Source organism: Ceratotherium simum, chromosome 7 (genome assembly GCF_057802395.1).
Source record: "Ceratotherium simum simum isolate JZ-2026a chromosome 7, ASM5780239v1, whole genome shotgun sequence".
NCBI lineage: Eukaryota > Metazoa > Chordata > Mammalia > Perissodactyla > Rhinocerotidae > Ceratotherium > Ceratotherium simum.
In genome coordinates this window covers 50492362-50508476 of record NC_141906.1, presented here as the reverse complement: position 1 = coordinate 50508476, position 16115 = coordinate 50492362, and the positions used below count along the sequence as shown (strand labels likewise).

Below are 16115 nucleotides of genomic sequence, written 5' to 3'. Positions count from 1 at the left end.
TGGCCCGGTGGTGCAAGCGGTTAAGTGCGCATGGTCCGCTGCGGCGGCCCAGGGTTCACCAGTTCAGATCCCGGGCGTGCACTGACGCACTGCTTGGCAAGCCATGCTGTGGCAGCGTCCCATATAAAGTGGAAGAAGATGGGCATGGATGTTAGCCCAGGGCCAGTCTTCCTCAGCAAAAAAAAAAAAAGAGGAGGATTGGCAGATGTTAGCACAGGGCTGATCTCCTCACATAAAAAATAAAAACTGAAAACAAATAAAATTGTGATTTGCTCACTCATGGTTACTAGATCTAAAAAATATTTTGATTGTTGAATTTGTAGAACGTACCAGGTAGTGTGTGTATGTGTGTGTAATCTTTTGATCATTATAACAACTTTTTGAAGTAGGTATTATTACCACCTTTTTACAAATGAAAGTTTAAAGACAAATAAAATAATCCTGGTAATAATAGGATAAATCATCAATGTTTTTGTTTACAACTCTGAAAATCAGTTGACCATAGGCTTCCAACTTTCATTTGAAATAAAAATGTAAAATCATACACTATTATGATATTATATATACATACACATACATACACACATATATATACACATACACATACATACATATATTCCATTGGGGATTAAAAAAACTTTCCAGCAACAATCAGTGCTGCCCCACTTGGAAAACAGCTTTCTCTGTACCTAGTCATGTAGCAAAACTACTGGACCTTTTGAAGAAGGATTTGTTGGAATTTTTGGTACTGGCCAGATTGGTGCCAACTGGGAGTAACTTCTGAAGGTGATCAGAGAAGGTGGGAGAGGTGGAGCAGGCAGATTCTTAAGAGTCACATGGGTAAACAAATTAACAAGGAGGACCTTTGTTCAAGAACCGGAGGAATGCTACATTCATTATTTTATGGATCATAAGCAAAACACTGGGACAGCGAAAGTGGACCTAAAAGGGGACTCTACTGGGACACATTATCTAGGCACTTTTGACTTCTTGGAGCTGCCACAGAAACCTAAATATTGTTACATTTACTACTCTTGGGTTAGCTTTATTCACTACTTGTCTTGGCTTAGTATAATCAAGGAAGAAATGTGTTAAGCCTAATATACATGCTCCCCGATATCTACTATACCATCCTGCTGTTCATAATAAGAGAGTGTGAAAATGCTTCCCCTTTATTCCTGTAGAAATTTGTATACCTGTGAGGTTGTCTACTGAAGAGCCTATTATAATCTGAGTTTTTTGTTACATGGGATAATGGAAAGAAATGGCATGAGAAATAGTTGAATCTTCTATTAAAAAGAGTAGAAATACATCAGTAGGTGAGAGGATATAAACAAAAGCCACTTACATTAAAAATAAACTTATCTACCTAAATAAAGAGGTAAACTGAGGCAAGCTTGAATTACCAGAAATTGAGTTTACAGTCGTGCGTCGCTTAACAACACGGATACGTTCTGAGAAATGCATCGTTAGGTGATTTTGTCTCGTGCAAATATATAGTGTACTTACACAAACCTGGATGGTACGGCCTACTACACATCTAGGCTATATTGTACTAATCTTACGGGACCACCATAGTCTATGCAGTCTGTTGTTGACAGAAACATCGTTATGTGGCACATAACTGTATTTGGGAATAGCAGAGGAATTGCAATTCAGGAAATGGCATGCTGTAGCAAGTTACAGGTGAGTCCATTGAGGGTTTGGGGTGGGCTATATTATGAGCAAGGAGTGCAAAGACAGGGACCTTCAACCAGAGTCCAAGCAGTAAGTTCACTGGCTTGCAGATGGGGAGAGATTCTTGGTGGATGTTCATTGGTCAGGAGGTAAGTCTCCATCTTCTGTAAATCAGGTATTTACGGGAAATCAGTCTCTCAGTTCTTAAGTTCCATTCTTCTGAGGGTACATGTATGAGATTCTCCATTTCATATCATCTGGTTCCATTTTAGATTGAAATTCTTTCACAAAACAAAAAAGTAAAGTAAGTATTCACTGAAGTTTTAAATGTTAACTTTTTGTAAAATGCATGTTAATCTCAACATCTTGTTGGGTTTCTACTGATCAAAACGAATTGCCTTGGTCTAAGCTACTTAAGTCCAATGGGTGTGCCCTTTTTCTAGTTTTGTCATTCACATGTAGATTTGAGAGCACATGCAAATTAGGATATTTGCATAAAATAGCTAAAATAGTCTTTGACATTCTCTGCACATACAAATTAGATAATTCAGAAAAGTGTCAATGTGTAAGATTTTTTTCAACTTTGAAATATCCTGAGACTTGGAACAAATGCAATAATTTCCTTTGACTTACATAGATAGCCACCACCATTTAGGTTTTATTCATAGAATGAACCTAGATCTTTAAATGGCTAAGAAAATGTTGTCTGGATTTGCACCTTAAAATTTATGTATTTAGCATAGAGACAACACTATTTTTCATGAAATTTACATTTGCTATCTATATCTGAAAAAAATGACTTGGCATTACTAAAGCAGAAATTTACTGTGAAATTGGATTTACTTATTTTATTCATTCATTCATTTATTCTTTAATTAGCAAATATTTGCTAGCATCTACTTTATCTCAGGCACTATTCTGAGAGCTAGTGATATGGCAGTAAACAAAAAAAGACAAAAATTTCTGATCTTTTCCAAAACAGTAAAGTGGTCTGTTTGCTTCCAGTGGAGTCATTCAGGGGGTGACTGGTAGAGATGAAATCAGAGAACCAACAAAGAAAGTGAGCATGAGGGGACAGCTCTTGAAGAAACATGCAGTGAACTTAAGAAAATTTGTTTTTGTCCTTTGAGTGAGATGGGAACCACTAGAGGAAAAAAATTTTTTTAAAGGAGAGACAAGATAAGTTTCTAAAAAGACTACTCTGGCTACTCTCTGGGGACAAAAGTGAAAGCAAAAGACCAAATAGGAAGCTATTTCTTCACAGGAAAGATAATAATGGTTTGGACCAATTGACATTTGCTGATGGATTGGAGGTGGAGTGTGAAAAAAAGAATTGATGATGATACAAAGGTTTTTTGGTTTTTTATGTTTTTCAGAGTTTTCTTTTTATCAGAGCAACTAGAACAATTTGCCATTTTCTGATAAGAGGAAGACTGTGGGAAGCGCAGATTTGGGCAGTGGTGAGGAAGATCAGAAGTTCTCTTTGGAGATGTTAATTTTGAAATGTCTCTAGACATCTAAGGTAAGATGTTGAGTAAGTAATTAATTACATGAATTTGATGTTCAAGGGAATACTCCAGACTAGACATACTTTTGGGGCCTATAATCGTGTAGATGACCATAAGACTGAATGAGAAAGGAGTCCAAAGGCAGACTCTTCACTAAGGGAGAAGGAGTCCAAAGGTAGACTCTGGGTCCTCAAATGCTTAGAGATTGAAAGATGAGAAGTAATGAGCAAAGGAACAGAGAAGAAAGAGTGACCAAATAGGTAGGGAGAAATTCAGGAGCGTAAGATGTTCAAGGAAGTACGTGGATCAACTGGATTAAAGGCTGCTAACAGAAAGTAAGATGATAAGTATGAATTGAATATGGAGTTTTATAATGTGGAGATCTTTGGGGATCTTGACAAGAGCAGTTTCCGTGAAGCACTGTAGGTTTAAAGCCTGATTGCAGTGCTTCAGAAGGATAGATGAAGAGGACATAGAGGTAAAGGGTAGAGACAACCCTTCAAGGAATTTTGCTATGAAAGGGAGCAGAAAAATGGACAGTCATTGGAGAAGAATGTGGTATAAAGAGAAAGGATTTGTGTTAAGACTGTGGAAATCATAGCATATTTGCCATTTGATAAATATAATTTTGCAGAGAGGAAAATTTTGCTCTATGTTGAGAAAGTTGAGCTAAAAATATTAAACACTACAGTAGCTTTTCCTCAGAACACCTTGACACCTTGGTGCTGAGCTCAAAGTCACTATGAAAAGTTTACATATCTCAAGTTTACAAATTTAAGCTCCTTGAATTTGCTGTCTGAATTATTGTATGTTTTGTCCATTTATTATATGTTTTATTCATAATTGAGGGCTTAGATCTTTTGTCTAGTGGATGTTGTTTTAACCTGTTCACCATGACACAGGAAATAAAGTGTCTAATATTAAAGAAGGCTATTAACATAGAAAGCAATTAATCAAATCCTGTATTGACTCATTTAGTGAGTTACAATGCAGAAATTAGTATGCATATTCCTCGGTGGAGTTATTTTGGCACTATTGTTCATTTAAAAGAGTGAGCGTCATGTTTGGGAAAGGGCTTGAACTGACAGCTCTCAAGATGGATGTTCTTCTTTCTTATTCAGTGAGCGAGTACAGAAATCTGCACTCCAAACTTTACTTTCTATTCTGCTATAAGCTATAAAGTTTGCCTTCCTCATATTTTAAGCTCCTAAGCAAAAACTGTATGGGATTTCTGTCCTTGGCATTTTCCCCAGAAAGGTTGGGTTTTTTTTTAAACTGTTTTTTTTTTTTTTTTGAATTTTGGGCAGAAGGAGTGTATAGGTGGGATCACTAAAGGGGAAGAATTAATTTTAAAAATACAGCAAATTTAGCTTAAATTATATCAGTTGAAATTCCAGAAAGAAATGACCAAAATGGTGTGACCTAGTCTCCTTAAGTTCAAAGAACACTCTTAAGCAGTTATCCTCAGGTGTATCAATCTATTTCAAACTTAGAGTCTCACTTGCTGTAGATTTTTCAAACCTATCTGGTTATGCCCTATATTTCATGTGTATATGTTATAAGCACTTAGGTGGTCACAGAAAAAACAGAATGAGAAATAGTAACATGGGTTAGTAACAAGGCAGAAATCCAATTCTCAGTTTTCATAAATAGATAAATTTTGGATGAGCAAGTTGAAAAAATTTATCTTGTGTATTTCAAATAATTAAGAAAATGATTGCTTTACATAAGTTCAGGAAAAGTATATTCTGTGGTTTTGGACTTATCAAGAAACTGGTATTTTAAGCCCAGGTTTTATAATTCTGTTATGTAAGGATCAGAGAAAATCTCATCCCTTTGCAGTACTAAGCACCTTTAAAATACATGTGCTATTTTATTAATTCCTCTTCAAGGGTTAGGTCTTCAGGTAATCATGCATAAACTAATGTATTTGATATTATGAATTTTTATCAAAAGCTTGAATAACTAATTAAATTATGGTTAGTTAAACAATGGAGTAATATACGACATTTTAAAATTCTGTTTTCAAGAATATTTTTAAAACGGAAATGGAGAAATGATAAGTGAAAATGTTGCATCCTGATATTATGGTTAGATAACCTATCATAAAATTACTATTTATCTTGGTAATGAGGATAGGCACATTTTCCTTTTTCTTTTTATATGCTTTTCCTTTTTTTAAGTTTTACAGGGAGGTTATTTTTAAACCAGAAAAGAAGAGAAAATGATGAAATGACTAATTAGAGTATAGTTAAGTATGTGAAACTCTAAGGCAGATATTGTGATTCGGTTAGAATAAACCGATCAAATTTGAAGGTAGTGAATTTAGAGCATTAGTCTTCAAATTTTCCTAATAGAAAACATTTTATTCAAATAAATAAATCTCTTATGGCACCCCAATAAAGCAATAAGTAAGATAATAACTAAAACACAAATATCTAATATTGTGGACCTGCAATTCCTCCTTCTCTCTGTCTTTTCCCACTCTCCCTCCCTTTCTGCTTTCCTTCCCTGCTTTTGGAAAACTTTAACATTTAAAACTTGAAATTTGTGGCTGAGGGGACAGATAAAATTGCATAACTAACTTGAGTATAGAGGGATCACGACTACAACTTCTTTTCGCTGAATGATTACCGGAACTCTTGGGATGAAGTTACCGGAACTCTTGGGATGAAGTGGCAAAACACTGACAGATGTAATAGGGAAGGACAAAGAGGTCTTTTAGATAAAAGAGTCATTCCAGTAATGTAAAGAAGAAGGAAGGGGAGGTTGGGAGGGGAAGGAAAAGGAAAGGGGAATGGGGAAAGGAAAGAAAAGGAGTCCTGATTTCAGAACTGAATTGAGCTAAATGGTCAAGGAGAACTACTCAACCTACGCCAGTGAAGAAGCGGCAGCCTTCCTGATAGCTCGCTTTTGCTCTGGGGAAGTGTATGCCTGAGAAACAGAGGGAACCTCTGCAGATCTGGACATATCGCATGTGAGTGTCTTACCTGGGGTGGTTGGGGGAAGTGGGCTTGAATTATTCATATGCTATATGCTAACATAGGACATCACAGTCACATAAAATACACCAAATTAGAGAGGTTAGAGTTGCAGTAGAGGCCCGGAAGTTTCTGTCTCAGTCCTTTGGAAATTCCCAATGCACCTGTGTGAAATCTTACTGTTGTGTAGAACAAAATTTGAAAACCTGACTTACATCATTGTCTTAGTTACACTTAAATTAATGTGTATGAATATCATTGTGCTTGACTAGCTAACGCTGCATAGTATTTCCTTGGTAGATGAGCTAGCAAAAGAGATTGAGAGAGCCAGTGAGGGAAGAGGAAAATTAGAGTGTAGTACCATGGAAGCCATGGGAAGAGTGTTTGAAGGTAAGAATAGTCAACCATTTGAATGTTTTTTATGTTTTGATTAAGCAAATACTCACTGAGTCCCTTACCATACACCATAAATTGTGCCAGGCACTGGAAAACATACACACACATACACACACATGCTAGTTTTATGTAGACTTCAGTCATTTTTTAAAATTTATAATTGGATTGAAATATACGCTCAATTAACATTAAAGAAAGATTTTCTACAGATCATGGAGACTTTTCTAGGAGAACTGACATTTACCTGTGACAAAAACTTATACATATTTGATTTGAAAATGCAATTTTTTGAAAATAATAAGTGCCATAGTTATCTAACAGGAAGAATAACTTGAATTATCTCACTTTTTATTTAAAGAGAATTGACAGTGAAATGCAATCTTGACTTACATATTAGTAAGCTCAAAAAAGTCATTGAGGTTATTAGACAAAAAAGAATAGATACAAACACTATTGTCATTTTGAATTGTTTCAAGAATGCTATTTAAATTCTTCTATTTTTTATTTCTGCTTGAGACTTTACATTTAATCAAAAGGCAAATGTAAAGTATTACAGAGACATCTGTTCTAGTCACATTTTAAGTGTGATATCACGACCAACCTACATAATATAATTAGTGTAAAACTTGTTAATAATCATAGACTCCTGCATAGAAAATTATTTTAAATTTGAACAACAAAATAATGTAATTCAAAACAATATTTTCAGAAATATAATTCTAAGTAGGTTAAATTTAAAGCATATGATAAGTATTAACCAAATTATAGTAACCATACAGTATTATCTACCACTACTTCATAAGTGGACAACTTATCAAAGACACTATCACATTAATTCCTCTGGAAATTACCAGATCAGCCATGGATGGACACAGGTTGATCTGAATTAAGTAAAATATTTTTCCTATCTCAAGTATTCACTTTGATTAATTCTTTTAGTGTCTATTCTTCCTGTATATAGTAGCCTGTTTTAAGGTTTTGTAGATTATGTACTGCCTATTCCATTCATATGGGCTTGGGTTTGGCACCCCACAGAGTTGTGCAACACAGAGGCCATCTACACAGCCACCAATAAGTCCTGGCCCTTGTTAGATACTCATTTGTTTGTTTTATTTTTATTAGTGAATGAAACTATGAGTATCCAAATTTCAGTATGATGGCAATATTTGGGAGATTATGAAAAAAGAGATGATGCTTTTAAAAAATGAAGCCTGGACTCTTATTTCTTTCAATATGATCAAATACATATCTGAAATTCCAAATGTAAAGCATGAATATATACATACATACCCCCCCATACACATTTTAAGAGAAATCCTCTATAGTCCAGCCACAATTTGGAAGGGAAAAGAGGAGAGGAAATTTTAGAATCCATGGAGACAACGTAACTAAGGGCATTTGGTGTGATGCAGACTATTAAATAAGTATTTTAATATGTTTAGTGGTAAAATAAATTAATAAAAATATGACTAAAAGGAAAGAGATGAAAAATTAATAAACATTTTAAAAGAACCAAAATAGACATTCTAAAATATATATTTGAGATCAAAATTTCAATAAATACTAATCAGCAGGTTAGACACAAATATATACTTTTAATAATCTTTGTCCACAGTCACGCTTACAGAAAAGCATGTTTATATATGCTGAACCATTTGAAAGTGAGTTACATACTTTCCCATAAATATTTCGGCAGGTGTCTCTGAAGTTTAAGGACATTTCCCTACACAATCATAACGTAATGTATATACACATATACTTACCATGTTTGTGTGTACGTGTACATAACCAATATATCATACATTTCAAGCCATAAATATCACTTTAAAAATTTAATAACTTCTAATACCTTGTTCATTTTTAACTTTCCCCCATTGTCTCAAAAACCCATCTTCTATTGAAATTTTTGAACAAGGATCCATTCAATATTTACATGTTGCTTTTTGGTTTTTATGCTCCTTTAGTCTTTTTTAAGCTAAATAGGTATTCTCAATTTGGGGAGATTTCTGACAGTGATTTTAACAAGTGTCCAGACCTGCTTTCTTGAAGAAGGTCCCCTATCCTGGATTTGTCTGTTTCTTCATGATGTCATTTAATTTATTCCTCTGAATTTCCTGTAAATTGGAAGTTAGTTAGGTCTGGAGGCTTGATTTAGATTCAGGTTAGGTATTTTGGGCAAGACAGCTTTATATGCAACGTTGTTTACTCAGTGTAGAATCGTATTTGGAGATACACAGTGTCAGGTTTTTCCACTATTTGATGGCAACTGCAGTTTGATTGTTTGGTTAAGGTGATCACTTCCAGATCTCACCCTTGTAAATTTGTGGGTTTTTTTCCTTTTGCTCTTACCAAGTAATCTATGAGACAATACCATGAAATGTGTTTCCTAACCGCTTTTCATCTAATTGCTTGTGCAAATAATGATGGAACGTGTCTGAGTCAATTATTGCATTGCAAAATGGCAATGCCTTTTTTCCTTTTATAGGTGTGATATTCATTTGTTAGTATCCATCTGTAAAGAGGAGCTTTTCATATATAATTTTTATATACACATTTGTATTAATACATATTCTCTCTATATGTTAGAGAGATACATACATATTTAATCTAATCACTAAAGACGTGAATGTTTTATTTTGTTAGCATGAAGGAAAACGTATATGAATGTAAACTAGTTACAGGTTTGTTGTTCAGGTTGTTGATGTGGGTAACCTGGAGCAGGACGAGGAAGTTGAAATTATTCATATGGAGGTAGAGAAAGAAAAAATTGTAGAAAAAGAAAAGTAAAATAAATTAAAACCTGCATTTATATTACACTCCCATTTAATTTGTATAAGGACACTAGAAATAAAAATATAATTTTTTATATTTTATATTTTATTTTATTATACAATAAATGGTAGCAAGAGAGCCAAAACCCCCTGAACTCTGGTAGGAAATCAGGGAAAATATTTTTAAATGGGGTGTAGAACAGTATTGAAGCAATGAACCAGAAATTTTTTTTTTTTTTTTTGGTGCCAGTTAGCCAAAACATCTGTGCCAATCTTCCTCTATTTTGTATGTGGGGTGCCACCACAGCATGGTTTGACGAGTAATGTGTCAGTCCGCGCCTGGGATCTGAACACATGAACCCTGGACTGCCAAAGCAGAGCATGAGAACTTAACCACTATGCCACCAGGCTGGCCCCTGAACCTGTATTTTATAAGGGTTATCTGAAATAAACCTCTATGTGCTCTGACACAAGCTGTGCTAGGAACTCAATTGTGGGCTAACTTCTGGGAAAGAGGGAAAAAGTGACAGAAGTTAGAAATAAAGCCAAAAGAACTTACTCAGCAATAGACTTTTAACATCAAAAGTCAGTGGCCACTTATCCAGATTTCCATTTCCAAATGGGCTTGGAGAGCACAGACTTGACTCAGCCTCACATCCACATTTCATTTCAGCAGGGGTATATAGGCCAATAGTTCATAAACTTTTGTGAGGTCTCAAACACCTCTCAAAATCTGATGCTATTTCTAGACGTCTCCTATGTAAAATGAACTTTCTAAATATAGGTCTGAAATTAAAATTCCTTAAGATGAGCAGTGGCGTAGCTCAAAGTGAGATGTTGGACAGGATTGTGGCTTTAGAGAACTGTTCCTGATTAGAGCTGAGCTCTGGGCAGCAGGTCATCCTGCTTGAGGAAACAGAAGATCAGAAGTATATAGTATCTGTGGAAACCAGCCAGTTAGGCTATTCAGGAGGAAAATACTCCAGACCCACCCGTTTGAGAAGTAGAGAGAAAATAAGGAAATTGAGAACAAGTACATAGCCTGGGCCAATGTGGCTGTGGTCTGAGGGAAGGCTGGAGCACAGCGGGCAGCAGGTAGCATCTTAGAGCATCAACAGCAGATCACCCTAAGAACACACAACAGGGGATATGGTGGTGCCCAACGAGAAGGTAATTTTCTGGGATTTTTGTTTTCCTTTTTGTGAGCCAAGGAAGCATAATTAAAGAGTGACTGATCAAAACATCAGAAGATATATATCCTATATATTATTTTTTTCACCTGGGAAAGACCATAAAGCACATTTTAGCTTCCTAGTTATACGTGTGCACAGAACTCAAGTGATTTGCCTCAAGGCCGCACAATTAGTTCATGATAGAAGAAAGACCATGACCCAGAGCAATTTTCATATGTGTATTATTCATATTACTAAAAAAAAATTTGCCAGTATCTGTATTTTTCTTGGTCTTTCATGAAGTTTCCCTATGAGTAAATAGCTAACTAAATGAAAGCTATATTTGCATATTAATACACCAATATGGCTGAGAAATTTGGCACTGGCAGTAGAGAACAGAAGCTACCTTTCACTCAAAAATTGATTTAATAAGTTTTCTTTGGCTATCAATTTAATTTTGCTTGTGTGATATGCCTTGTGAGAGAAGTATTTCTTAACTCCCCATTTTATTTCCACTCATTTCTATTTTAGTAATTGGAATTTCTTATAAATCATGAACTTCTAAAATTCATTTCAGTGTGCATAATCTTCATATCAATTAATTAAAAGAAATATTTTAGTTTTGTGCACATGTTAAGGTTATGTTCTATTTTAGGTGATTTAGAAAGGGAGGGCAAAACAAAAAGAAAAGAATGGAGACAGAACGCCACCTAAAATGCAATAGTCCAGCTGGATTGCCAGGCAACGGCATGGCCTACCCATCGTATCACTTGGTGAAGGGAGCCTGACTCTCCTTACTCTTGCGTAAATCTCCAAAGAGAATTATTTAAAAAGGAACTGCATTTTCTTTTACTAGACGTGGGAGAAGAATCGTTAGGGAGAGAAATTGCTGCACTGTGCAGATATTTTGAAACAGCTTACCTCAGTCTTGCTGAGCTTTCAAAAAAGAGTGTGTGTGTACGGGTGTTTGTGTGTGCGTTCCCTCTGTGTTCCATATGCTATGGCTTTCTTTATGTCAACAGGTTACATTTCAGATATACCACCACTTCAATGAGAACAATCTCAATTTGGTTTTACATGAAGATGTATGTGAAAACACTGCATTGCAGGGAATAGACCAGTTGTGCCAAAATATTGATTCGTTTCAGCTTTTTAAACATCGATTTCTTTGAATTATTCCCCTATAAAAACAAAGGAGATGTTTTTCTTCTCTAGAATTGGGTGTCATGGTTAAAATTCTGTTTGCTAGACTCTTATGTCATAAAAGAAAACAGATTACATTGGTTACATTTATACATAAGCTAAAATAGTACAGAGATGTGTATACATGCTTAAAATAGCAAACACTGTATATATTGTTGATAGATTTTAAAACACACCTTGGGTCTTGTCTTTAGAAGGGGCTAAACTGATCGTTCAAAAATAGGGTACACTGGGCCGGCCCCATGGCTTAGCGGTTAAGTGCGTGTGCTCCACTGCTGGCGGCCTGGGTTCGGATCCCGGGCGCGCACCGACGCACCGCTTCTCCAGCCATGCTGAGGCCGCGTCCCACATACAGCAACTAGAGGGAAGTGCAGCTACGTCACACAACTGTCTACTGGGGCTTTGGGGGAAAAAATAAAATAAATAAAATTAAAAAAAAAAAAATAAGGTACATGTTTGAACTTAAGGCCTCTAGTTTGATTAACCTGAGAATGCCAGGGCATACACTAGGTCATTTATAACTAAAAATAAAAATGACCAATTCCATACTAGATACAAACACTTGGCTACTTCTAATTATAATGAAATATTAGGGTGATCAACCATCCTGATTTGCCTGGGATGATGGGTTTTCCAGATGCACAATTTTTACCGCTAAAATCAGGATAGTCCTGGTTAAACAGCAGTTGGTCATCCTATGTTATTTTACTTATCATAATTAAATTGAGTCAAATTATTTCCAAAAATGAAAAAGATAAAACTATACTATTAATTTTATTTGATATCCATGTAGAATATTTATCTGTAACATTAAACGAATGGGCCTGGTTTGGTCCTTTGATTCTCTGCGTGACTCCTAAGCAACACTGGAAACTCTTTAAAGAAGCGCTGCCATGATTGTCATTGACTATGTTTACACTGTGTTCTCAGCAGCTTCAAGTCACACATTCAAGCTTCAAGAAGAGCTCAGAATTATTCACCAAGCATATCTATGAAATACAATTAAATATCAATAATTTGCCCCCATTTTATAAAAATGTCTTAAAATATCAAAATCTATTTATAATAGGGGCTGGACTTGAATAAAAATCTGAGTCATACATCCCATCTCTGTGAAATATGTACCAAATAATCCTAAACACAAGACACACAGTGTCCTGGGTACCACCTCCAGACATTACCATCTGACTGTCATATGGCATCTACCTGAGATCTGGACTCCTGAAATCTCTACAAGGAGCCTAATTGAATCTCACTTTTGTCTTGTCCATGTCTCATGTTCTCTGAAACTCCTGTCAGATTAACATCCTGCATCAATTCAAAATTTAGTAAAGATCAAAAATTGATAGAATTCCTCACTGATTTCTAAAGTCTAACATCTTTAATGTGTTGTGTAAGATACACGGTGCTGTTGCTTTAACACAACTTTCTATTTATTTCTCTATTTCTTTATCTTACAACTTTTTTACATGCCTCTCATTCTCTCATAAATTTGGATCCTAGTTGGAGTAGCACTTACTTGTTAAGCATTATAACTTTTAGACTTGTTCATGTCATTCTCTCTAGTCACAATGCCCTCACCTTTCCATCTGTGCATGTCAGAATCCTAATTGTCTTTCAAGGAAAGTGCCAGCTTCTTCATCAAGCATTCCTGATTACTTTTACCTTAATACCCACTCTTCTGTCTGTGAACTCCCATATCAGAGAGATGTTTCAACATCTATCTATTCTGGCACATATTTCTTCAAGGTTCTGTCAAGAAAGCATTAACTGCATGTGTCCTCCAGGATTTCTTTATGGGTTTTTTTTGCTTCTTAGTAGTCTCTAAAGTTCATCTCCTTCCTTCTTCACTTCTAGGGTATCATTCAAAGAATTTAATACCGAAGAATATTCAAGGGTGCCTTGCTTAGAAGATGCCATATTTAGTAATGTGCTAAAGAAGGAGTAGAAACCAGGCATTAGAAGATTTAGGTTTCATAACCAAGCTGGACAATCATAGCACTATGATATTTGGCAAGTCATTCAATAATCTCAGAGCCCCACATTCCTTATATGTAACATGACAATTACATTAATACATTCCTCGAATTACTTGTGAGAAAAAATACTATACATAATAACGCCTTGTAAATTGTAAAGTATCGTACAAACGAAGCATGATGGAGGCGTGACCTTGATTTTATAATGTTAATTATTTTCGTTCAATAGAGATTCAGTAGTCAGAATATTGCGCCAAATGGGGAAGGAAAAAAGAATCTAGAGATAGAGAAATATAGTTTGTTATGTCTCTCAAATCACAAGCCAAAGCTAGCTTTTACTCTTTCAAAGTAGAGAAGGGCAAATAATCAGAAAAGTGTTCCCTATTGGGAAAGAAATCAGAAGAGTAGGAGATAGAATGTCTGTTCCTAAGGACTGAAACACTGAAATTCTTCTCTGCTTAGGCAGCTGTCTTCAAAGAAGAGTCTGTACTGCCACTTAACCCTCAAGTAGACAAAATATTCTCCCCTCAGGCAATGACTCACCCACAGTTACCTCTTCCAGCCACAAATTGCCTATTTTCTGGGCTAGAGCCCTCGATGAATCTTCTGCTGATTATTTATTCTTCTCCTATTGATTCTTACCAAACTCTCAACCAATTACAGCCAAGTTCTTCCTACTTGTCTTAAAAATGGCAAGGTTGGGCTGGCCCAGTGGCTTGGCGGTTAAGTGCACGCGCTCCGCTACTGGCGGCCCGGGTTCGGATCCCGGTCACGCACCGACGCACCGCTTCTCTGGCCATGCTGAGGCCGCGTCCCACATACAGCAACTAGAAGGATGTGCAACTGTGACATACAACTATCTACTGGGGCTTTGGGGAAAAAAAAAAGAAGGAGGATTGGCAATAGATGTTAGCTCAGAGCTGGTCTTCCTCAGCAAAAAGAGGAGGATTAGCACGAATATTAGCTCAGGGTTGATCTTCCTCACACACACACAAAAAAAGTCAAGGTAGTACTAATAAAGTAAATATGGGTATAGGACTGAGAACTTATAAGACTACCCTCAGGGAATATAAATTGACAAACTAAATCTCTGGGATAGGTCAAATGTTTCTGCTGTTAGTAACTATTGTTGGAATTCAGATCCCTAGTTTGAACTTTTGTTTTACGCTGAAAGCAAAGACCTTTACTTTGGAATTATGAAGTTCACCATATAGTTCGGATAACCATTTGCTATTTAGCTTAAGTTAAGCTATATTGCTTTATTAAGGTTCTAACATATGAAACAATAGACTGAACTTGACTCATTAGTATGAAGTTGAAATATCCATGGGAGATGTCTAAGCAAACTTTTTCATTTTATAATGTCCACTAATGGCCTATAATCAAAGCACAACCAGTTAGCTAAATAAGAAGCTATTAGCTTGTTTGTTTGAGGTCTGAACAAAGGATAATGTAATTGCTAGGTTTTCTTCCCTACTGTAGATATTAGCCAGGCACATTTTTTTTCATCAAAGCCAATCATTGTAGACAGTCAGTCTGACCAAAGAGCATTAAAAAGATTTCTGTTCAGTAATAAGGGCTTTTAAAAAATTTGCCTGCATTATATTAAATACTCTTTAAGCTCTCTTATTCAATTTGCCTGAGAAAAGTTCTGTAGTACTAAATCGCAAGCGTACATTTCTCAAGAAACTAGAAATTCACTGAGCAGTGCAAAACTATAGATGAAGAAGTGTAAGCCATATTTAGGGGTTAGGGATCCTCTAGGCCTGTGCTTAACAAAACAAAGTGCTGAGTCGGGTGCATTGCTGTTCTTAGGGAATGTTTATCACAAGCATTTTCCGGTGTCGGAGGATTTTTGTCTGTCTCTTATTACTAGTCAGTAAAATTCCATTATCCAATGCTGTCAATATTGATTCAGCAATAACCTGCCTGTTTCTTTTGTCACCTGAGATTTCTAATATAGAAGCTAGTAAAGGTGCAGCCTTCATTCAAATTACAAGGATTGGGAAATGAAATTGCATTTTTATTTATTTTATTTTATGCAAAAGTAATCTAAATAGCTGTCAGAGTAGCAGGGAACTAGCAGCATAATAAGGTTACAAGCTTCACAGAGCTTATTTGATTTGCACTTTGCTTATAAACATCGTAAAGGGATGATTATCAACTAAAATATATTTAGACAGAGTGCATGTTTTGGGACTTCTAGAAACAAAAACATTATTAGAACTTGAAAATCTTATCTATTACAGTGCTGTTTATAATTCATATAATTATACATCAATGAGAATCATTGAAACAGGCCAGAAAGGGAACTTGAAATAGTTCCATCCAGCCCCAACATACTTTTGATGAAGAAATTGAAGTCCAGAGAAGATAGACAACCTCTTGATAACTACATTTAACAGGGCTATAAATAGAATCCACCTCC

General features: G+C 35.7%; 1 long non-coding RNA gene across 1 annotated transcript in view; it reads left to right on the top strand.

Annotated features, from left to right (window-relative positions):
- Positions 1-3062: 3062 nt before the first annotated feature.
- Positions 3063-16115, top strand: part of LOC147916674 (uncharacterized) — a 221352-nt gene continuing 208299 nt past the window's right edge. The window contains exon 1 of the long non-coding RNA XR_015552715.1: positions 3063-3199. This is a non-coding gene — a long non-coding RNA (uncharacterized LOC147916674). The remainder of the gene's footprint in view (positions 3200-16115) is intronic.